Below are 24,799 nucleotides of genomic sequence, written 5' to 3'. Positions count from 1 at the left end.
ACTCGAACCAAGAACCCTTTTCTCCCATGAGTTTATCAGCCAAATAGACCTTTGGATTTGATACCAATCGTTAGAAAATTATATATTATAGAGTAATGGAACACATAAAATATTGCAGAAATATAAATACAGAAAATGCATAAAACAATAGAGACACAGATATGCATGGTTCTCCCAATTTGACCTACGTCCACAGAGAAACATCCATTCCTTCCTTTTATATTTTCCAACAAACTGAGGAGATACATCCTACAACAGATACGCTATAATTCCCTCTTCTCTCTCACTCAATATCCTCTCTCTTTCTCACTCATAATACAGATATACATAGATGTAATATAGTTCCCTAATATATAGCGAGGGGTTTCCTTCTAGGGAAAAAAAAACCCTAAATTAAACATAACTTCTACTGTCAGATCTACGCTTAATGAATGGCCTAGATTAACTATGAAATTACAAGATTTTACAATGCAATTTTACATCTATTTTTAGCTTCGGGGATGCTACCCTCGATCCCCCACCAAGGGGGGGCTCCTAAAGATCACTGTTGCCTCCTGCGGACCCCCTTTGCAAAGAAAATATTATGTGTGGCGTTGCTGCCACATTATGAACTGGGGTCAAATGTGGTGATACCTCTAAATAAAGAAGATAATCAGGCTCCACACCCAACAACAGAAAGCAATAGTACCAATCTTTTGTAACACCTTATACGAACCATAATACTTTGGTGATCATTTATTATCCTTCTTAGCTTGCTTGAGGGACATTTGTTTATATGCTTGCACTCGTAGGAACACCCAGTCACATACACCAAAAATTCTCTCACTACGATGTTGACCTGCTTGTTGTCTCATTCTATTATGTGGCAAAGTGAGGTTATACTTTAAGATTTAAGAACCTATTGTTGATGCTCGATGTGATATTCCACTGCTTGAACCTTAGAATTATCCCTTAAATATGATGTGATGGATAGTGGATGATATCCATAAAGTGCCATAAATGGGGTCATTTTTTCTGTAGTATGGAAGGAAGTGTTATACCACCATTCATCCAGAGGCAACCATTTGACCCACTATGTATGTTTATCAGATACAAAGAAATGAAGATATCCTTCCAAACATTTCTTTACTATCTCATTTTTCCCATCATATTGAGGATGATAACATGAGCCATGAGCTAACTGAGTACCAAGACAAGAAAATAATTCTGTCCAAACATTTCCAGTAAAAATGGGATCTTTGTTGCTTACAATAATCTTTGGGTTTCCATGTAGCTTTTCAATTGTTTCCATAAATGCAATAGAAACTGTACTTTCTTAAATGGACGCGATAATGCACAAAAGTGCATGCATACATGGTAAGTCGTCAACTACCACTATCAATACACTCTTTTCTTTGGACTTGGGTAAACCTATGATAAAATCTATAGAAACCTACTCCCAAGGTTGGCTTAGAATGGATAAAGGTTGTAATAGACCTGGGCTCTTAATTGTTTCAACTTTATTTTGTTGGAAAACCAAACATTTTACCACAAACTTTTGAATATCCAATTTAAGGCCATCCCAAAAAAATTCCTTCTTAACCCTGTGGTAAGTTTTTGAAAATCCTAAGTGCCCTCTTAAGGGAGAGGTGTGCAATTCCATAAGAATCTCTTTTTTGGTTTCGGAATTCTTACATAGGTATAAGCAATCTTTGTACCATAATGAATCATTTTTCCCGCTAGATGTACTGGGATCTTGTTCTAACTTTTGAATAAGTGCTCACACTTCTTCGTCATTTTTCCATTCATCCCTTGCTTCATTTATCCAATATGGTTGGATAATAGAAATGGCACAAATAAATGCTTCCACATCCTCATCCTTTCTTGAAAGTGCATCTCCCACAACATTTTGCTTCCCTTTTTTGTAGATGATTTCAAAGTCATAACCCAACATCTTTGTGACCCATTTTTGTTGCTCTTCTTAAGGTGATATTTGTTCTAAAAAGTATTTAAGACTATCATGATCCCTTTTTACCTTGAAGTGTCTTCCAATTAGGTAGGGTCCACATTTCTTAAGTGCATGTAGTATAACCAACATTGCCTTCTCATAAATAGCTTTTTGTAAATAATTTCCTTTGATTGGATGACTTTCGAAAGAAATTGGTCTTTCTTCTTGCATTAAAACAACACCAATTCCATTTCTTGAGGCATCACATTCCACAATAAAGGTTTTTGTGAAGTCCAACGTAGCTAAGACCGGTGCTTGGCACATTGCCTCTTTAAGATGTTCAAAGGATTTCGTTTCTTCTCGAGTCCAAGAAAATGCATCTTTCTCCAACAATGTTGTTAGAGGTGTTGCTATTCTACTATAATTCTTAAAAAACTTGCCATAATACCCTTTCAACCCGAGAAATCCTCGCAAATGCTTTCGGATGTGGGGATTTTCCATTCCTTAATGGCTTTAATTTTGTTAGGGTCTACCTTAACACCTTCATGAGATACAATATGACCTAGATATTCCACCTCTTATATTCCAAAGTAACATTTGGAGCTTTTTGCATATAATTATTTCTCCTCGAATAATTTGAACACCCTGTCAACATGTTGAACATGATCCTTCCAAGACTTGCTGTAGATTAGTATATCATCAAAAAATACTAACACAAATTTTCTAAGGAAGGGTTTGAAAATGGAATTCATCAAACCTTTAAATGTAGAAGGTGCATTGGTAAGGCCAAAAGGCATGTCCAAAAATTCATAATGACCCTCATGAGTTCTAAATGTTGTTTTCAGAATGTCTTAAGTATTCATTCTGATTTGATGATATCCTGAACAAAGATCCAATTTAGTGAAGTAAATTGATGAGTGCAATCCATCCAATAATTCATCAATGACAAGAATGGGAAATTTATCTTTAATAGTCAGCTTGTGGAGCTCCCTTTTTATTTGGACACATGCACCATGACCCATCCTTCTTGTGCATCAATACTACTGGAGCAGAGAAAGAACTTTGACTAGGTTGAATTATACGGGCCTCTAGCATTCTTCAACCATACATTCAATTTCACTCTTTTAGGCATAGGGATATCTGTAAGGCCTAATGTTTGGAGGAACACTTCCTGTAATCAAATGAATAATATGATCATGATCATGAATAGGTGGGATACTTTTGGGAGTCTAAAATACCTTGGAATGATTGTCCAAGGCTCTTTGCAGATCTGAAGAAATAGATGATTTCAATGTGGGAACCTCTAGCGAACATAATTGTGCAGTTATGGCTTGTTGTTCTTTCTTTAGAAGCTTTGTTATTCTGTTAGAGCTTATTATCTTTCCTAGTTTCCCTGTGATACCCCTTAATTCAACTTCCTTTCCTTCTAAAGAAAATTTCATAAAAAGTTCTTAAAAATTAAAAATTATTGTACCCAATCATTGTAGCCATTGGGCTCCTAGTACAACATCAGCACCACCCGTTGGAAAGGAAAGCATTGGGTTATTTAATACATATTCTCCCATGGATAGCTTGATATTATGTCACTTTTTTACGAGAAATTCTTCGGCGTAAATCACAAGATAAATCATTTGTCGACGCATTTTGAACCAACAATTGTGGTTCATCATCAGGACAAGTTGAAGAAACAGATCCAGCTTAGCATGTTAAATAGTCTCAGCAGAGACTCCAACGGTTATCTTGACTAACGACTAATTTTGACTTTAGGACCAGAGTCAAGATTTAATGGAAATTAGTTAAATTATGTGAATAAATAAAAATATAAAATAATTTAAAATTGTTAAAGGTTAGTTACAAAGTTATTAAAAAAAATTATAATTTGGGACTTAAAGTATAAATAATATGTATATATATATATATATATATATATATATATATATATATATATATATATATATATATAAGAAATATATACAAAGGTTAGTTAGAAACTTATTGGAAGAATAAAATTGAAATATACATAAAAATAATAATGAATAAAGTTTAATTACGAAAGTTATAAAAGGTAAAAAGATTTTATTTCATTTTAAATAAATAAATAAATTCAAAAAATTGAAAAAATAAAAAATAAAAATAAAAAAAACACAAAATAAAAACAAATAAATAAATAGATAGATAAAAAAAACATAATAATAATAATAATAATGGAAATTAAATAACTTAATAAATTAATTAAAGTAAATGAATCAAGCGAGCAAAAAATAAAATAAAATAAAATAAATGAATAAATTAATTAAAATAAATAAAACAAGCGAGCGAAGAAAAAAAAAATTATATATATATAGATAGATATATATATATATATATATATATTAATAATAATAATAATAATAATAATGAAAATTAAATAAAACAAGCGAGTGACATAAAAAAAAAAGAAGGAATATATATATATATATATATATAAACAGAGTCAAAATGAGAAACACTAGGAGGAAGGAAAAAACAAGGCGCCCAGGAAAAACAGCGAAATAAAGGGGAATCAACGAAAGCAAGAAAGGGCAAGACTAGGAAGAAAGGGCCGGAATCCAACAGCTACTGATCTTCTAGCCGTCATCTCTATTGAGATTGCTCGGCCTTCTTTCAATTTCAATAGCTTCTCTGAATTTACGGTGATGGAACTGAGCAACCCTGGAAATAACCTTGGCCTCCTCAATACACACTTGATGCTTGGTCTATTCTGCATGCTCTGCTAATGCTGAAGACTTGGTTCTTCCATGTCTTAGGTCCGCTGCATGTTCACTAATCCTTTGATGGATGGAGCGCCCTGTTTCCCCAATATAGGGGGTCCCACAAGAACAGGGGATCAAGTACACTCTCTTCATATCTTTAGGATCAATGGGATCTTTCACTGATCTGAGGGATTTGCAAATAGTGTTGAGGGGCCTAAAGGTTGAGGGAATATCATACATCTTAAGAATCCGAGCAATCTTGCCAGTGGTTCCTTGGACATAGGGAAGATGGACCCCTAGCCGGCACTCTTTAGGTTCTTTATTGATTAACGAGCTTTTAGAGGCTTTTAAGAACGCCTTCTGACCTAGGCGCCTACTATAGCCATTCTCCATAAAGACAAGAAGGAGATGGGATTTCTCTTTATCAAAGCTCTCCCTATCAGAAATCCTCAAGGCTCGAGTAGCGAGTGTGTTAAGAACACCCAAATTTTGAGCAGGGAAATGATGGGAATCGGCATGAAGATACTGCTCAGTATGCATTTTTTTCCAGAATACTGAGTGTGAGAGAGAACCATCATTATTCTTCGATATAAGGATATCCAAGAAAGGGAGGCAACCATTGAGCTCTTTTTCCATAGAGAACTTAATGGCAGCAATTTATGGTTCCTCCACTTGCAACCATCACTTGACACTCTGGTGTTGGATATAGAAAGCAATTGAATTCCTTGGCTATATTACAATGAATAAAATTATGGATACTACTTGAATCAATCAACACTATTACCTTTCTATTCTTGATATGTCCTTCTATCTTGATAGTTTGAGGAGTGGTAATTCTGACCAATGCATTACAAGATATGATCGGATTCATTTCTTCTTTCTCTAGGGTTTTTTCCTAGTGTATATCCTCTTCTTTTGACGTTTCCTATTCTTTTACTTCCTCATCTTCATAATCTATGTAAAATAATTTCTTCTTAGCACACTTATGACCTTTAGTGTATTTGCTATCGCAACAGTAACAAAGCCCTTTTGCTCTTTTTTCTACCAATGGTTGTGGTGTCAACCTTGTAGGTTGTGGAAGGTTAGGAGCAGTAACACTTCCATCTTTATAGTTGTGAGTGGTAGCCTTCCTTGTTGCCATAATTTTTCTTTCCATTTTTCTTGCTAACCTGAAAGCCTTCTCTAATGAATCAGGTTCCCAAAGGTGAATCTCATGTTGGATGTTATCCTTTAAAATCCCTAGGAACACATCAATCCTATGCTCGTGTGGAATATCTTTTATCCTTATATTTAATTTTTGGAAGTCCTCAATGTGATACATCATTGAACCCTTTTGTTTGAAACTTATCAATTAGCTAAAAAAGGTGTTTCTTTTTTTATCCTCATAATGTGAAATCATTTCTTCTGTAAAAATTTCCCAAGCGACAATTTTTTTACGAGAGCAAAGTCATCGATACCATACAAACTAATTTGGTTCCAAATATAAAGTTGCAATGTGCACCTTTTGTGTGTTTTGCACATTATGGAGATCGAATTATTTGTCCATCTGTAGTATCCATGTTACAGGATCCTTGACATCAGACTTCCTCATATCAATCTTTGGAATTTGGTGGGTCTTTGTTCCAACGTTAGAGTCTATGAAATCATGATTAACATTTCTTTTGTTTTCATCATGAGTTTCCTCTACTACCTTTTCACCATTAGTAAGCCTTTCTTGTAGAAAATTTGTCAAGCATTCCTTCAAACCTTCCACGTCTTTCTTAAAATATTCAATGCTGCAATTCTTCAAATCACGATTAACATTTATTTTGTTCTCATTATGAGTTTCCTCTACTACCTTTTCACCATTAGGAAGCCTTTCTTGTAGAAACTTTGTCAAACCTTCCTTCCAACCTTCCATGTCTTTCTTCCAATATTCAATGTTGTCTCTCATACCATCTATCTTAGCTTCCATGCCTTTTTTTAAACCATCCATATTAGCTTCTATTACTTTTTGTGGGAGTGAAATTTCTTGCACTTGGTCTCGTAATTTTGATATATCATGTTGCATTTCTTCCTCTTCTTCATGAGTCATGTTAGATATTTCAACTTGCTTACTAGGTGTTTCGATTTTCTTTCTTTGGGGCATCAATTAATGATAATAAAGCTTCAGTATGGCCTTTTAATTCATTCAAACTAATTTTTCAAACCAAACTTATGCACAATTTTAAAAAATAACTATACACCTTTTTTCACTTTGTAGGAGCTTGATATTGAATATGTTGTATCTTTGTAATTTCAGATCTGCAAGGTCTAAAATTATCTCCTATGGTAGCCCTCTGAGTCCTCTTTCTAACCCTACAAGTCTGACCAATATTGGATTCTCCAAGGACGAGTTATGCCAAATCTCCCACGATGGCCTAATTATAGACTAGTTCAGTAGACCGAACTTGTACGAAGTGCCACATGTCACTTTTTTTACCTTAGGACCTAAAACGGATATAGATAAGAGTACAAGCCATCCTATTTCTGTAAATTCTTACGAAATTTCAATTTGATGCTGAGAAAGAATGTTATGACAAGTTTTCCAGGTCACTTGTTTATGATGTAATCTGGAATCCTACAAAAACCCTAACTTCCTTGGATCATATCTCAAAAAATATAGCGAGACAAGGTCTGAAATTTGGACTTAAGGTTCAAAGAGATTTCTTCTCAAACGGGCTTTTTTTTAGCTTCTTAAACATTATAGAAAAAAATTATAGCAAAAATTACACAATGACCTGTTTGGAGTGGTGAAACCCTAGAATCGAGAGCTCTGATACCAAATGTTATGCAACAGGCTCACAAAATAGAAGAAAAGATAGATCAACACCTTCAAAATCAACCTCTTCCAGGTGGAAACCTCCTTTACATTACACAAATGAACAATTCTTGGATGATACAAATGACAAAACCTCCTTTCTATATATAGGAGTCTAAGGGGTCACAATATAATCAAAGCCAACATAACAATAATAATATAAGGGAACAACAATAACAATAGTGGGCTTCTATGGGGCACAATAATAACAATATGGAGACAATAGGGGCACAAAAATAAAATAAAAAAGGGCTACAATGACAATAATAATGGGGGAATCACTAGTACTATAGGGACCTAAGACAGAGAACTATGAAACTAACTCTAGAAAATTGTAGGTTTTCATGATAATAATAGGGGTAACTAAGATTCTCACATCATATACGAATCCTAATGATCTTGAAACCTCTAAAAATACCAATTCCTTAACTCATACAAGTCAAACTTGCAATGAGTTTAATGACAATCTACTTCTTTTCCCATTAGTGGAAATTCATCAAAATTAATTGAACCCAATTGGGGTTTTTGCAATCTTTCCCTTCATATTGTTTCATAAATACTAAGTAAGATAAAATGAATTTCTTGGAAAATGGTAAACTGATGATAGATTAATAGAGTGCAGAGAGAGAATTTGAACTTTTTAAAATCAGTGCGCAATATCACCATAACTTTGTGCCCTTTGTTGCATTTTATAATAGGACTGAAAAATCCCTTTTATTTATACCTGAATGACCAATGGAGCACAAATGGGACCATCTTACATATCAAAAACTTTAAGCCAAGAGAAATGTCACAATCTTTTTTTATTATGACCAAAAAATAGCCATTATATATATCTATATATATATATATATATATATATATATATATATATACATATATATATATATATATAGATATATATATATATATATATATATATATATATATATATATATATATATATATATATATATATATATATATATATATATATATATATATATATATATATATATATATCTATATATATATATACACACACACACACACACCACTTTTCCGTCGGACGTCCGATGAATTTGACTAGAGATAGGTTTTTCAATAGGAAAGAATATTTACTTTGAATGAAACATTAGATATATGATGAACAATCAACTGTTGTTGGATATCTGACAAAAATAATTATCATCAGATATATCGCTAATGTACCATTGGATATCTAATGGTAATTTTTTTGATGAGATACAAGAAAAAAGGTGGGCCTATTTAAAAAATATATAAAAAAATGTAGGTAAAATATTATAGTATGACCAAATTATCAAAGCATGACATCAAATTTTCTTCTCATATATGCGAGTGAGATGAAATGTATACTTTGCAACCATCCTATTTCAATTTTTATTCATCCTACTTCTAACCTTAGTGGTATTACACCAAAGATTGTTTAGAAATGTATTTTACAAAGGAAGAGACATATAAGGTCATGGTTGTTCCAGCTAACTACAAGGCTCAATATAAAATTGACTGAAGCTAAGGAGTAATGTCCATTTTAAATGAATAGTTTGCATAGACAAACCACCTTGATTTTGTTACCTTTGGTGATGTATGACTATTGATTGTCATGTTGTGGGTGATAGTGCATAGATCTAGTCTTGGTTATATTTCTCTAGAAATTATTGAGGCTTCTGTATTACAATGGAAGAAACCTACAAATTCGTGGTTTTTTTAGCTAGCTATAGGGATAAAAATAAGAGTGGTCGAAGTTCTTGAGGAATGTATATTTGAAATGAGTTGTTGGCATAGAAAAACCACCTTAGATTTGTTACTTCCAGGGTCATAAGACATGTTGGTTATCATGTACTCAATGATAGTGCATAGAGATAAAATGTCTTTCTACAGTAAAAATTTGAAATGCACATATGATGATCGTAAGCAAATGATAGTTCATGTAGTGAAAAATTATTAAGTCTATAAGACAAATGTTATGTATACAATTAAATAATTTTTTTATAAAACTTTGTCCATTCTCTGATATACATGTGACAAATTCAGTGAAAAATAACAAATTGAAGACCATATGGTGCTACAAGTGTACATAAATATCCTTGGAGTTAAATGGACAAGAAATTTACAAGATTTCACCTCTTCCCCATAAATTGTGATCATGGTATAATCTTTCTCAACGTGCTAGTCCCCAAATTTTAACTGAGAATTCGTATTGAGATGAAATTCGCATTCATCAAGAATCATAGGGGAATTTTACCATAAATGAAATAATAAACAATGGAAATACATCGATTAAGGGATCTTCGATACCCATGTGATTTTTTCATTAAAAACAACTACTTAAGACCATTCAAAAGGTAAAATTTCCACTCTGAATTGGTCTGTTCTTTGTAGCCCTTTAAAATGAGAATATTATTGAGTCAATATAAAATACACCATATAAGATTAGTATATAGATACCTTTTACTAGGGAAATTGAGTGAATTTCTCATATTTTTTCTTAGAAATAAGGCAAAATAATTAAATTTAGTAAAATAGAGTAATTCATGGACAAAGCATAAAATAACAACATCACTATTGAAATCATCAATATAACCTAACACAATGCTAAATATAAATATGAGGTTATTCACTAAATCTTCAATATTTTTCTATTGAAAGGAAGCTTAATATCGGGTTGATTATGTTTGGCTATTAACAGACTCTTTAGGAATTCCCTCTTTTTCTTATTAATAAGGATTTCAAAATGTCTCTTGAGGTCTTCCTCTTCTATTTCCTCAAGACCCAATGGTATTCTTAGCATCAAAGAGATCTTTTTGCCTTACAGAAATGACTATATTTGAACTCTAATTATCTTTTATTACCATCTAAGAAGAATCATAGAAATTTGAAAAGGGATGAACTAACTTTGGAAAAGGAAATGATATGGGGAACAAAGCTTGTGGCAGCTCACTTTCTCATATGGGAAAACCCTCTATTTTTTCTAATAAGGGACTTTAGGCTTTCATACAAAGGATTTATGGGGATTTACTAATTACAATAGTTTTGAAAATGTCTTTATCTTTGCCTATTTTTCTAGGCACCATGGCTGAATACAAGGGAGTTTACTCATGAGTAATAACACAAACATGTTGGGAAAATACGTGTAACAATAGTATAGCCTCAACTTTTGAAAAAGTGAGATGTTTTCACTTTCCCGCGTCTACTAAAATCAACAATAATTAATAAAATAATGTAATTGTTGGAACCAAAATAATATTGAGAGTAGGGTGAATTATGCTTACGTAAACTTTAAACAATTATTTAGCCAATGAAAAACATTCAATAATACAATAGTGTATCATTCACATGAAGGATTTGAGATATGAGGTTTATGTGGAAATCCGTATGGGAGAAATCACAAATCATCTTTTATTTTTTGTTTAAATGCAAGAACAAACTTTAATTTACATCAAATTATGTAGGCACCAACCTTTAGGAAGCTCCATCCCCATTTTTCTTTCCAAGCACCAACTTGTTGGAAGCATCAATTCCCACTATTTGTTGGCACAAATATGCTAATCTTTCAAGGCACCTACCTAAAGGAGAGTCCAATCCCCTGATAGATAATTTTAATATTAGTTCTACCTAACTTTTTTGAGATGTTTTTTGTAGTACCCTATCTTTCTTTGATTCTCAACATTATTCTTGTACACAACAACTTCAAATCTCAATCAATATCCACCTTCAACCTCTACTTAGCTCTTCTTTGCATCTTTTGTCTCTTATCCAACATCATATTTATGATATTTAGTAATTTCAACCTCTACCCAATCGTCTCTTACCCACAATCTAACTTTCTCTCTATTTTCATCAAAATCCAATGCACAATTAGGAACTCAACCTATATAAGCTTTCTGAAGCTTCACTCCCTCTCATGAATTTCCATAATATCATTTGTCTTCTACAATATTTTCATCTTCTAAATCATGAGAACATGAGACATTTTTTATTCCCATCATTTGATTCCTACATCTATCTTAGAATTTGAGCATTTCTCATATTTGACATCCCCTCGAACACCAAATTTCTACCTTCATTTATTAAATTTGGCACCCAAGCTAGCACTACTAAAACACCACCAAATTTTGATCTTAGCCCTTGATTTTTAGTTCCTTGGAGCATACGACCATAAGAGATGACCATTGGCTTAAGATCAATAGGTGCTTAGCACTAGACGTACAGAATCTTCCCTTTCTTCATTATAATAGTTTTCCTTCATTTATTAAATTTGGCACCCAAGCTAGCACTACTAAAACACCACCAAATTTTGATCTTAGCCCTTGATTTTTAGTTCCTTGGAGCATACAACCATAAGAGATGACCATTGGCTTAATCTCGATAGGTGCTTAGCACTAGACCTGTAGAATCTTCCCTTTCTTCATTATAATAGTTTTCCTCGACAATGCGATTATTTGGGCATTTGCAAGCATGGAAATTTTTTAACACAATGCATTCTCATATGGTGTTCTAGGCCTGAATGTCAACAACACCAAGTAAACCCAAGGATATGGTATCCAGTCCCCATTCTCCTTTCTATCTAGACAATAACACCAAAAAGTGGATAGGAAGATGGCACCTCCGCGCTAAGTCTCAGACCCGATAGGTCTTACATGCAAAGCATTCTACCCTTCATATTCTACTACACCATTGTGAGGTCGAATGGCTAGATAGGCTTTTAACTTGTGTTAAGCCATCAATTTGTGTATTTGGTGATCTAGTTCCCATTCCTTCACATCAACATTTGCACGTACATATGGTTGGATGGCCAAATGATGCTTTTATCTTTATGCTTAGTTATGGGCCTAAGGATCTAGGATTTGGTCATCTCTACCATTTGCATCAATGTTACACCTATGGATTACCTGTTGGCTCGGATACCCTCGCATAAACCTGTGATGAAGTATGTATTTTGTAGATGTGGCATCTCACTGTTTGCTAATGGTGTGTACTTTTTGCACCTCTGGACCATTGGATTCCTGGATGACCTTGTGCCTTTGGACTGAAAAAACATGGAAAATGGCCAAATTTCTTATCATTGCGAGGCCTTGCCAAACTGACTTCTTAGCACGAACCCTGAAGCTTACCACCTAATTTTCCATGTCACTACCACATTACCTACCATGCGTCATTACCACAAAGTGTCATGTCATTGGCGCTTGGTGCCACTTGGATGCAACAAGTACTTCCATCTAGATGCCACATTCCCTATCCTCCTATTATCATATCATCTACCCGCTTGCCACATCACTACAAATTGTATGCCATGTCACCTTGCCAAGTTAGCGTAATGCCACATATCCTCCCCTTTGGGTGCCATGTCATCAATCTTCCACTTGTCTCTAACATATGGTGCCATTTGTTCTACCACATCATTTTGGGGTCCACCTCGGGTTGGGTGTTGGGAAATCTAAGATCCGACAACTTTCTTGCACATTTTTTTATTTCTTTCTAAAAGGGCCATATGCTCATATGACCTCAAAGAAACCGAACTGATCTAGCATCCACCCATCTAGCCCGTTCAAAAAACATTCGCCTAACTCGACCCCTATATGGCCCGATAAGGCAAAAACTAGGAAAAATGCCTTCAAAAATAGTCTACTCAACTAATCCACATTAATGAATTCAAGTTAAACTATCTACAACTTACAGTAAGCCATCAGTGACACTGTCACTTTAAACAAACTTTAAACAACAATGATATCACTAACATCATAAATACTCAAAAAGCTCCTCATAAACTTAACATGACTTGACATCAATAACAAGAAGCTTCCAATACACTCAACCATAATGATTTGGTTAAATGGAAATAAATAAGTTTGTAACTACCACTTACAACTATCATCGAACGAGTGGTCTTGAGAGTAGACTGTATTTAGTTTCTATAATCAACCTGCGAGACCAAAAACCAAAGTGGTTTCGCCCCAGGCTTGAACGGTATTGCCCCTGTCGTGGTGAAATGAATCTCATTGGTCAAGACGCTGTGAGGGTGGTTTGACCTTTTCCGGGTGACTTGGCGAGATAAAGTCCAGGTATGTTATGGTGCCGAAGTGAACAATAATTATTCAATCTGAATTTTGATGAACGATTGGATGACTGTTGGGTGTGCAAAGAGCGAACACCTTGGGCGACCTTAATATGATTGTCAATCAACAATTAAACAGTAGAAAACGATTGCTTTGGAAAAGATTATCCCATAGCCAAATTAATTTCGATTACAACAACTCCAACCTTTAAATAGATTTGATAAGTCCCCTCGAATTTTACATGATAGCTGTTTTTTACGAGGTTATAAATAATGGTTGGAATTTCAGGAATTTTACTCATAGTTTTTAAACTCGCTTTACATTTAGTTATAAGTTCACAATTTTGTGATATGCGTAAATAATTTTTAACTTAACCATGTGCAGAACGCATGGGAAAATATATTAGGTATTTCAAAAAAATTGTTATTATAATTTTATAGAACTTCCTCTCCTACAGCAGGGCAAACAATCATTCAAATTATGTATCTGAAAATTTGAAAACACAGTTGTATGAGTATGTGAACTTTTATATATTATCAGATTGTGCCAGTTTATGAACCTTTAGCTGAGTCAAATGTTGAAACATATGTAAACTATATTAACGCATGTCATTGCTTCTTTGATGATGTTACCTGTTTGAATACATTATTGATTTTTTTATATTAATTTAGGTTTATTTTTTGTTTGTTAGGTTTGAATTAGTGGTCAAATTGCAAATTTTTAAATATATCTTTTCAAAATTTAAAAAATGTAACATATAAAATTTGCACATGGCCACTTTGATAAGATAATTCGGTCTCCATTGATGCACATTAAACCAAAACATATACAAAGCGCTCAGAACATATCCGTTCACCAAATTTTAATATGACAACAACGACTGAACCTCAAATTCCCGGCTTAGAGTGTCGATACTTCGATTTAAAAAGCACAGGCGATTGTTTATAACCCTGGGGCGATCACACACTGTCTTGACGAGGTGAGGCAGCTCTTCTATTTATCCGAAGTAAAACGCCTTTTGCGATTTTCCGCAGGTCAATTCATTTGTTTCCACTTTTCGTCAGAGCTGATCGGTTCCTTCTTGAAGGGTCACATCTATTCCTCTCTACAGACATGGTATTCTGAACTGCAGATACACAAAAGTCTTCCCATACGAAAGAGGGTATCCATGGCGATCTCGTTTTGATAACTCTGACATCCGAGTATTCTCTCATGGGTGTTTCATCCCATAAACCCATGTTCTTGTGCTTACCTTTCATATATTGAATTCTGTCCAAAAAAGCCACAAATTCGTCGAAACCATCTTCAGTATTCTCTAATGCTGTACGTTGGCGTTTGGCTTCATCTCTGCCTGTTGCAGTTTCTGAGAAGTCATTATTGCTGGAGGCAGGTGAATCGAAATCTAGCAATCGTTTTTGCCCTTTGGACGACTCCATGGTTCGAGTAGACGCAATTATTCACAGTTCAATTAACCACGGATGAAACTAGCACTGAATATATATAAAATCGAAAATTGCGAAATCACAGGGTGAGCACCAAAAGTCTTCCTGTTGCTGCAGCACAGCCAGAATCCATTAAACTTTACCAGCTGAGACAACCCGTGCAATATGGAAAACACGAGAGAAGAATCCAGATTTTTTCCATTCTAAAGAACGACTTTTGTAAGGAAGAGTCTGCGTTTATCTAGAGCTCTCTCCTAGCATAAAGTATCTGAAAATTTGAAAACACAGTTGTATGCGTATGTGTTTCTCTCGTGTTTTGAAAAAAACACAAAAAGGCATAAGCTAGCGTCAGGTCGATGACGTTAGCATTCTTACGTCAATGCTCGACTTTGTACTACCTATTCAAATTTATTCGAAGAAATGTCAGCAAATTATGGTCCACTCGTGGAAGGTCCACACAGAAAGATCTATGCACATAGGACAGTTTGGTGACCGTATCCTTTTTACGCGCGAAGAATATATTGGGGTCGGGTTGGCTTGATGAGTATGCCAATGTTTATAGTGCTGTTAAATGTATCGTAGTATGTTCTCTTTTGCAATTTACATACGATTATCGGTATATACAATGTTATGGGGTCATAAATCACAGTGTATGTTATTAGTTAGATTTAAGTAAGTATAAAATTTATGGGGTCATAAATCAGCGTGTATGTTATTAGTTAGATTTAAGTAAGTATAAAATTTAATGAATGATATATATTGTTTTGTGTATTGATGGTGAAATTTTCAAGATTGCATTTTAAATTTGATTGAGTATATGGTTTGTTATGATTTCGATTCAAAAATAAACTTTCTATTTCCAAAAATCTCAATTTTTGTTAAATAATAAGAATTAATATATTTAACTATTTTGTAATTATTTTAAAATTTTCTAAAGTTATGATATACATACTTCTTTAAAAATAAGTAACTAAATTGTTACAGTGTGGAAGTTTGATATTAACAGCATGCTCTTTTTACTTAGAAAGTGTCTTGGTGTTGTTTTTTGTTTTTCTGCGACTTAGCTTCTCTTTGATATCATAGGGTTTCACGGCTTTATGATTCATCTCATTCACACGTTTCTACTTTAAGGGAGGGTTACTGTCCCTGGACTCATTCATCTCTTTATTTTATATTCCCCTTCTTTTATTTCTACTCCCCTTGAGCTTAGGAACCTTCTTTTATTTCTACTCCCCTTGAACTTAGGAATTAAGACTTTGGAGTTTTACTTTTGACTTTTGCTTATCTATTAATAATATCAAATGATAATGCATTTGAATAAATATTTTCCTTTTGTTTAGTATCCATTTTAATCATTTTTAACTACTACTTACTTGTTTCGAACTACTACTTCTGATTCCAACCTATTATTGATTAATGTTTGCAATTTCTCATTATTTATTAAAATAATAACTTCCTCTCAGTGTATAATTCTACTTACCTCATGTTCTTTACACACTTTCTATTTCATCATGATTCTTCTCCTACATTGCACATTCAAAGGTTTTGTTCTTCTGGATGTGATACGGAATGTTGCAATCCTCGCTTCTTCTTAGGTTTGCCTTTATTGATAAGATGAAAAAGATAACTCTCTTATACAACAATGGTTTATTTTACCTTAATTGATGGCACACAAGTTATTTGAAGTCTTAGTTGTTTTTTCCACCAGTGTTCCAGAGCCTTTATCTCTTATTTTACAACCTTTAGAGTTAAATATAATATGATATTTTTGCCACACATTTTTTCGAAGTATAATATGATATTTTTGCCACACATTTTTTCGAAGTGAATATTGTTCTTTAATACTGTTGAGATTTTTCCGTTTTAGACAAAATAGACAAAATCCCAGTGTGTGACAACAATAGAAAATCTATTGCTGGATTATCTCCAGGTTGTTGGGAGCAAATTAATGCATCCTAAATTTGATGTGAGAGCAGTTAGGTTCTCTCTGCTATAAAATAGGTTGTCATACGGATAGCTGGGGGTGAGTGTGAGAGTTTCATTGATGTAATCTCCAAATTTGATTAATGAGAATTGCCGATACCTGTTTGGTGGACATAGCCCAGATTGGTTGGGTGAACCACATTAAAAGCTGTGTTCTATGTGTTTGATCTTCTGCTGTGTTAATTCTGTGTTTATTTAATTTTGCTGTGCACCTGATCCAACAAATGGTATCAGAGCTTGTTGGAGGTGAGGTGCCTGGAGAAGCTGACTGGAGGCGCTGTGCGTGACTGCTGATGCTAGCGGACTGTGCTGGTGGTTTGCTGTTGTGCGGTGCTGCCTGAAATCGCTGGTGCGTGGTGGAGGTATTCCGATTTGGTGTAGCTGCTGCGTGGGGGCTTCAAACACAAGTGACAGCGTATTGATAATCAATTGCTGCGTGGGAGGTGGATTTATAAACACCTGCGTGGAGATCTGGTGTCTGCTGCGTGGATTCTAAATGCAAACAGTGTGGAGGTGAAGATGCACGATCTGTTGGTTCAACAAGGTGTGGCGAAAGCACTGTTGGGGAAAAACAAAAGACCTGCTTCCATGACGGAGGATGAATGGGATGAGATGGACGATAGAGCTCTGAGCGGAATTCGGTTATGTCTGGCGGACGATGTTCTGTTTAACATTGTGTCAGAGAAAACCGCTGCAGGCCTGTGGACGAAGCTTGAGAAGCTCTATATGACGAAATCTTTGACAAATCGGATTCTCCTGAAACGGCAGCTTTACAGTTTGCGGATGAAAGAAGGTACCTCAATTGTTGATCACCTGAATGTTTTTAATACCTTGTTGGTGCAATTAAACAGTCTAGATGTGAAATTTGATTCAGAGGATAAGGCAATAACTCTATTATGTTCTTTGCCTGAATCCTGGGATCACTTTGTTACTTCCATAAGTTTTAGTACATCAGAAATTCTTGAGTTTGATGATGTTGTTGGAGCCTTGTTGGCTGAGGAGACGAGGAAGAGGTCGAATGCAGACACCTCGACATCAGAGGTAATGATGGCCAGAGGTCGCTCACGAGAGAGACACTCCGGGGGAAAGCATAGCGACTCTCGTTCAAAGTCCAAAGGAAAGAAGCCAAAGATGAAGTGCTGGCATTGTGGCAAGGCTGGACATCTGAAAAAGGATTGTTGGAAGCGAAAGCAGGCTGATAAAGAGGGCTCTTCGACAGAAAAGAAGGAAGCCAATACCACAGATACAGGTTCAGTTTCAGGTATGAGTGATGAGGTATTGTCTGTTAATGCTTCAAAACATGATCAACATTGGTTGTTAGATTCCGGGGCATCTAACCACATGTGTATTCATAAAGATTGGTTTAAAACATATAGATCAATTGATGATGGTGTTGTGTACATGGGTAATGATGTAACATGTAATATTGTTGGGATTGGAAGCATACAACTACAAATGTTTGATGGCACAACCAAAATATTAACTGATGTGAGGCATGTACCAGATCTAAGGAAAAATTTGATTTCATTAGGAGCATTTGATTCAAATGGATATAAAACTGTAATTCAAGGTGGAGTTATGAAAATCTACAAAGGTATCTTACTAGTGATGAAAGCTAAGAAAGTAGGAAATCTATTTCAGTTAGAAGGTAGAACTGGGTGAGATCATGTGTCTGTGTCTGAACATGACAGTAGTTCCATTCACTTGTGGCATCAAAGATTGGGGCATATGAGTGAAAGAGGATTGAAAATTTTGGCTGACCGAAAGTTACTTCCTAATCTAAGATCTGGAAAATTGGATTTCTGTAAACATTGTCTGTTTGGTAAACAAAGTAAACAAAAGTTTAAAACAGGCAAACATACTAGTAAAGGGATACTTGATTATATTCATTCAGATGTTTGGGGTCCAGCTCCTACAGCTTCATATGGTGGTTCGTCTTATTTTGTATCATTCATTGATGACTTTTCTCGGAAAGTTTGGGTCTTCATGTTGAAAAAGAAGTCTGATGTTTTTACAGTTTTCAAGCAGTTTAGAGCATTGGCAGAAAATAGCATTGGTAGAACTATAAAATGTTTAAGAACTGACAATGGTGGTCCAAGGAGTTTGACAGCTATTGCAAGGATGCAGGGATCGAGAGACATAAGACCACGGTTTATACTCCTCAGCAGAATGGAGTTGCTGAACGACTGAACAGGACTCTTCTAGAGAGAGCAAGGTGTATGCTGAGTAACGCCGGGTTGCCGAAGGAGTTGTGGACGGAAGCAGTGGCAACTGCTTGTTATGTGATAAACCGATCTCCATCAACGGCAATAGACTGCAAGGTTCCGCAAGAGGTATGGACAGGACACCCTTGTGACTATTCTAAACTCAGAGTGTTTGGTTGTGATGCATATGCTCTAGTGCCTAAACATCAGCGAACTAAATTAGATCCGAAATCGAAAAGGTATGTCTTTGTTGGGTATGGTGATGGAACAAAGGGATTTAGATTGTGGGATCCTACTACCCGCAAAATCATCATCAACAGAGATGTAAGGTTTAATGAATCCTCTCTTGTACAGTTAGATGTAGATAGAAGATTGAAACAGGATGATGTATCTGATTTCCAGCATATTCAGTTTGACAGCATTTCTAATGATAGTCATAATGACCATAGTTCAGATTCTAGTCATGAACAGGTTTCAGAATCAGATTATGAACAGGGTTCAGATGGAGGACATGAACAGGTCTCAGATGGCGATCATGAAGAAATTCCTACAGTTGATAGACAGCCCATTGTGGAAGCACCAGAAACATTCTTAAGGAGGTCTACAAGGATCAAACGCCGTCCGAGAAGGTATGATGATTCAGTTGCTTTGATCGCTAATGATGATGAACCTTTGTGTTATCAGGAAGCTGTAGAAGGTTCAAATAGTGACAAATGGAAAGCAGCCATGAAGGAAGAAATGATGGCCTTGAGTAAAAACGGCACATGGGATCTGGTGGAGCTTCCGAAAGGCAGGAAAACTGTGGGGTGTAAATGGGTCTTCAAGCTGAAACGAGGTGTGAATGATACGGAAGACAGGTACAAAGCGAGACTGGTTGCAAAAGGGTTTTCTCAGAAAGCTGGCATAGACTTTCATGAGATTTTTTCACCAGTGGTTAAAATTGTTTCAATTAGAATTGTGTTAGCATTAGTGGCTTTGTTTGATTTGGAGTTGCAGCAGTTAGATGTTAAGACTGCATTTCTACATGGTGATTTAGATGAGGAAATATATATGGAACAACCGGAAGGGTTTGTTCAGCATCGCAATGCGAAATTTGTCTGCAGGCTCAAGAAGTCATTATATGGCCTGAAGCAGTCGCCTCGGCAGTGGTATAAGAAGTTTGATTCTTTCATGTTGAGTCAGAAATATGTAAGAAGTGAATATGATCATTGTGTTTATTTTAAGCAGTTAAATAATGGCATGTTCATTATCTTAGTGTTGTATGTTGATGATATGCTTTTAGCAAGCAAAAGCATTGAAGAAATCAACAGGTTGAAGACTCAGATGGCAAGGACGTTTGATATGAAAGATCTAGGAACCGCAAGACAGATTTTGGGCATGGAGATTTTCAGAGACAGGGGCAATGGTAAGCTATGGCTATCACAACAGAAGTATGTTGAGAAAATACTTTTGAGGTTTGGTATGAACAATGTGAAGCCTGTGTCGATCCCTTTAGCTTCCCATTTTAAGCTTTCTTCGAGTTTATGTCCTAATACAGATGAAGAAAAGGATTATATGTCTCGAATTCCTTATGCCAATGTAGTAGGATGTTTGATGTATGTGATGGTGTGTACGCGACCAGATATTTCTCATGTAGTTGGGGTTGTCAGCAGGTACATGGCAAATCCGGGTAAAGAACACTGGTCAGCGGTGAAATGGGTGCTTAGGTATTTGAGAGGCACAAGTAGTTATTGTATTTCTTACAATAAGAGTAGTGAATATGTTTTCGGATATGTTGATTCCGATTTTGCAGGTGACTTGGATAAGAGAAGGTCAACTTCAAGTTACGTCTTTACTCTTGCAGGTGGAGCTATTAGCTGGATGTCAAAGCTACAGAACATTGTTGCTTTGTCTACTACTGAAGCAGAATACATTGCTGCTTCTCATGCTTGCAAAGAGGCAGTTTGGTTGAAAGGTTTGCTTGGTGAATTTGGTAGGTTACAGGATAACATCAGGTTACTTTGTGACAGTCAAAGTGCAATACATCTGGCTAAGAATCCGGCCTATCATAGTAAGTCAAAGCATATTCCAATCAAATATCATTTTGTAAGACAGGTTAACACTGAAAGGGGAGTTTCTCTTGAAAAGGTGCATACAAAGGAGAACTGTGCAGACATGTTCACGAAACCAGTTTTGTTAGAGAAGCTACATTGGTGTTTGGCTTCTCTTGGCTTGCAGAAAAGATAAAAATAATAAAAAAACAGGGCATCAGGCTAATTGTTGTCAAGGTGGAGATTGTTGAGATTTTTCTGTTTTAGACAAAATAGACAAAATCCCAGTGTGTGACAACAATAGAAAATCTGTTGCCGGATTATCTCCAGGTTGTTGGGAGCAAATTAATGCATCCTAAATTTGATGTGAGAGCAGTTAGGTTATCTCTGCTATAAAATAGGTTGTCATACGGATAGCTGGGGGTGAGTGTGAGAGTTTCATTGATGTAATCTCCAAATTTGATTAATGAGAATTGCCGATACCTGTTTGGTGGACGTAGCCCAGATTGGTTGGGTGAACCACGTTAAAAGCTGTGTTCTATGTGTTTGATCTTCTGCTGTGTTAATTCTGTGTTTATTTAATTTTGCTGTGCACCTGATCCAACAAATACTTCAACAAATAAAACATTTTGAAATTCAACGTTTTTATTAGCAATACTGATTGTACGCTCCCCCCTTATACTCTGCCATTACCTTTGTTGATGCATTATTTCCAAAAGTGACACTACTTCATTTGACTTATTTTAAAGAAACAAATTTATCTGGGTTACTACATGTTCTTGAACATCCACTAACTATGTACCATATATATTCTTTCTTCTGAAAACATAAAATTAATTCACATTCGTATTTCATCTCTTCTTTCGTTTTCTATATCCTTATTTTATTTCTCGCTTGCTCAGAATAACTTATTGAGTTACTTCTACCATCACTTGCTTTGTTTCCGTAATTATCACATCCAATACATCCAACATAATCCAATAAGGGAATAAAATAATTGTATATTTAAATAACATCTTCATAGGTAGCACTTATGTGTTCCTCAAGTAGCTCTACATTGAGCTTTCATAAGATCCTTTATTTCTAACATATTTATTTCTAACATATTCATTCCTTTTATAGGTTCTATAATCCATAGCTTTATGATAAAAATACTAGATGTAAAATAATATCCATAGGAGAAACTATGATACTTGGGTGAGAAGGGCTTATCTGAGAGGAGTTATTTGAAATTTTCTCTAATTTCCTTTATGAGAAAACTTAGATCTTCATTGATTCTTAAATCGATATTGAATGTTACTTTTATTGTCGATATGTGTCTACCTTTTCTTGCCCTTAACTTCATTTGTGTCTTTATTTGCATTGTCAATAGATACTTTGAGCATGTGAGCATAGCTCTTGGATATTTGTACTTTGGCGTCCTTTAAGTTGATTCTTCTTTAAATGTTCATGATCTTATTTATTTCTGTTAGAGTCATGATTGCCATTACACCAAAACCAGCAGGTGTTAGTAAACAGACACATCGCTAGATTTAAGCAAATGCCACGAAACACACAAGGAGCCTTGAATTATCCTTCTACACCGCCATTAATGGAGAGCGTTGGAGTATCCAATTCCCAACAATCTCCCCCCCCCAACGGGAGCCAGGTGTGTTTCGAACTCGAGACATTTGGCTCTGATACCACTTGTTGGAGTCACGATTGTCGTTACACCAAAACCCGCAGGTGTTAGTAAATAGAAACTTCGCTAGATTTAAGCATATGCCACGAAACACATGAAGAGATTTGAATTATCTTTCTACACTGCCATTAACGGGAGCGTTGGATTATCCAATTCCCAACAATAGCCAAGATCTGGTTTGATAGAGGGAGACTTGTCATAGCTAAGAATGTTATATAATATCTCTGTCCCTTTCACCTTCTTTGAATTTTGATTGAATTTTCCTTTCACATTCTCTAAACCCTCTCTAACAGAAACCACTCCTCACATTTTCTCTCCTTTTCTTTCAACTAATCTATTATTCATTTCTTCATTTCCTCTCTCCTTTTCTTTCAACTGATCTATTATTCATTTCTTCGTTTCTTGTAACTTCTACTATTACTTCTAAGAGAATAATCTTCTCTTCATCACATTCATTTCTTTCATATTTCTATGGTAGCTCCTTCTCAAAGACATTTTCTCTAATTCAAGTTTTTCAAGATTCCCTTGCTTTTCTTTCAACAGACTTATTAGTGATTCTTCAACTCTTTTTTATTCTTCCAACTGAAACTTTAGAAAGGTGATTGATTCTTTTTCATTATTATGGTTTTTCCTTCCAAAAATTTGGACCAGTTTCTTTTTCAGTTTGATATTTCATTAGGGTCTCTCTATTTCATTAAGGGAACTAACAAGTTCACATCCAAGATTTATTTCTCCTTCAACATCTTCTATCTCTAAATGTGATTTCTCTTTATGATTGGATTTATTTTCTTTAACAATATGATGAATCTCCATAATAATGAGTACGAATCCTTCTTCATCACTACCAAATGTAAATATACTAATTTATTCTGATGAGCTATCATCTTTATTGGTGCCGAAATGAACCAGAATTATTCAATCTGAATTTTGATGAACGATTGGATGACTGTATGGTGTGCAAATAGCGAATACCTTGGGAGACCTTAATATGGTTGTCAATCAACAGTTAAACAGTAGAAAACGATTTCTTTGCAAAAGATTATCCCATAGCCAAATGAAATTCGATTAGAACTACTCCATCCTTTACACTTAGTTATAAGGTCACAATTTTGTGACATGAGTAAATAATTTTTAACTTTGCCATGTGCAGAAATCATCGCAAAAGATATTAGGTATTTCAAAAGTTTTGTTATTATAATTTATGTAGAACTCTCCTATCCTACTTCCTGCCAAATAATTATGTAAATAAATTAGCTGAAAATTTGATATCACAGTTTTATGTGTATATGAACTTTTATATAACTATCAGATTGTGCCAGTTTATGAAGCTTTAGCAGAGTCAAGTGTTGAAACATATGTAAACTATCTAAACGCACATTATTGCTTCTTTGATGATGTTACTTGTTTGAATATATTTTTTTTTTGGATTTTAATTGTTTTATCTTTTGTTTGTTAGGTTTGAATTAGTGGTTAAATTGTAACTTTTTAAATATATTTCTTCAAAATTTAAAAAACATAACATATAAAATTTGAAAGGGATGTAGAAAAAAAATTCCACATGGCCACTTTGATAAAATAATTCGGTCTCCATTGATGCACAATAAAGCAAAACATATACAAAGCTCTCAGAACACATCGGTTCAACAAATTTTAATATGACAAGAATGACTGAACCGCAAATTCCCAGCTTATACTGCTGAAACTTCGATTTAGAAAGTACAGGCGGTTGTTTATAACCTTGGGGCGATCATACACTGTCTTGACGAGGTGAGGCGGCTCTTATATCTATCCGGAGTAAAACGCCTTTTGAGATTTTCCGCAGGTCAATTCATTTGTTTCCACTTTTCCTCAGAGCTGATCGGTTCCTTCCTTGAAGGGTCACATCTATTCCTCTCTGCAGACATG

The sequence above is a fragment of the Pinus tabuliformis genome, chromosome 1_1 (assembly GCF_031772625.1).
Source record: "Pinus tabuliformis cultivar Carrire ecotype Pingquan chromosome 1_1, CPIR1, whole genome shotgun sequence".
NCBI classification, from domain to species: Eukaryota; Viridiplantae; Streptophyta; class Pinopsida; order Pinales; family Pinaceae; genus Pinus; species Pinus tabuliformis.
Note: the sequence above shows the minus strand (reverse complement) of the source record.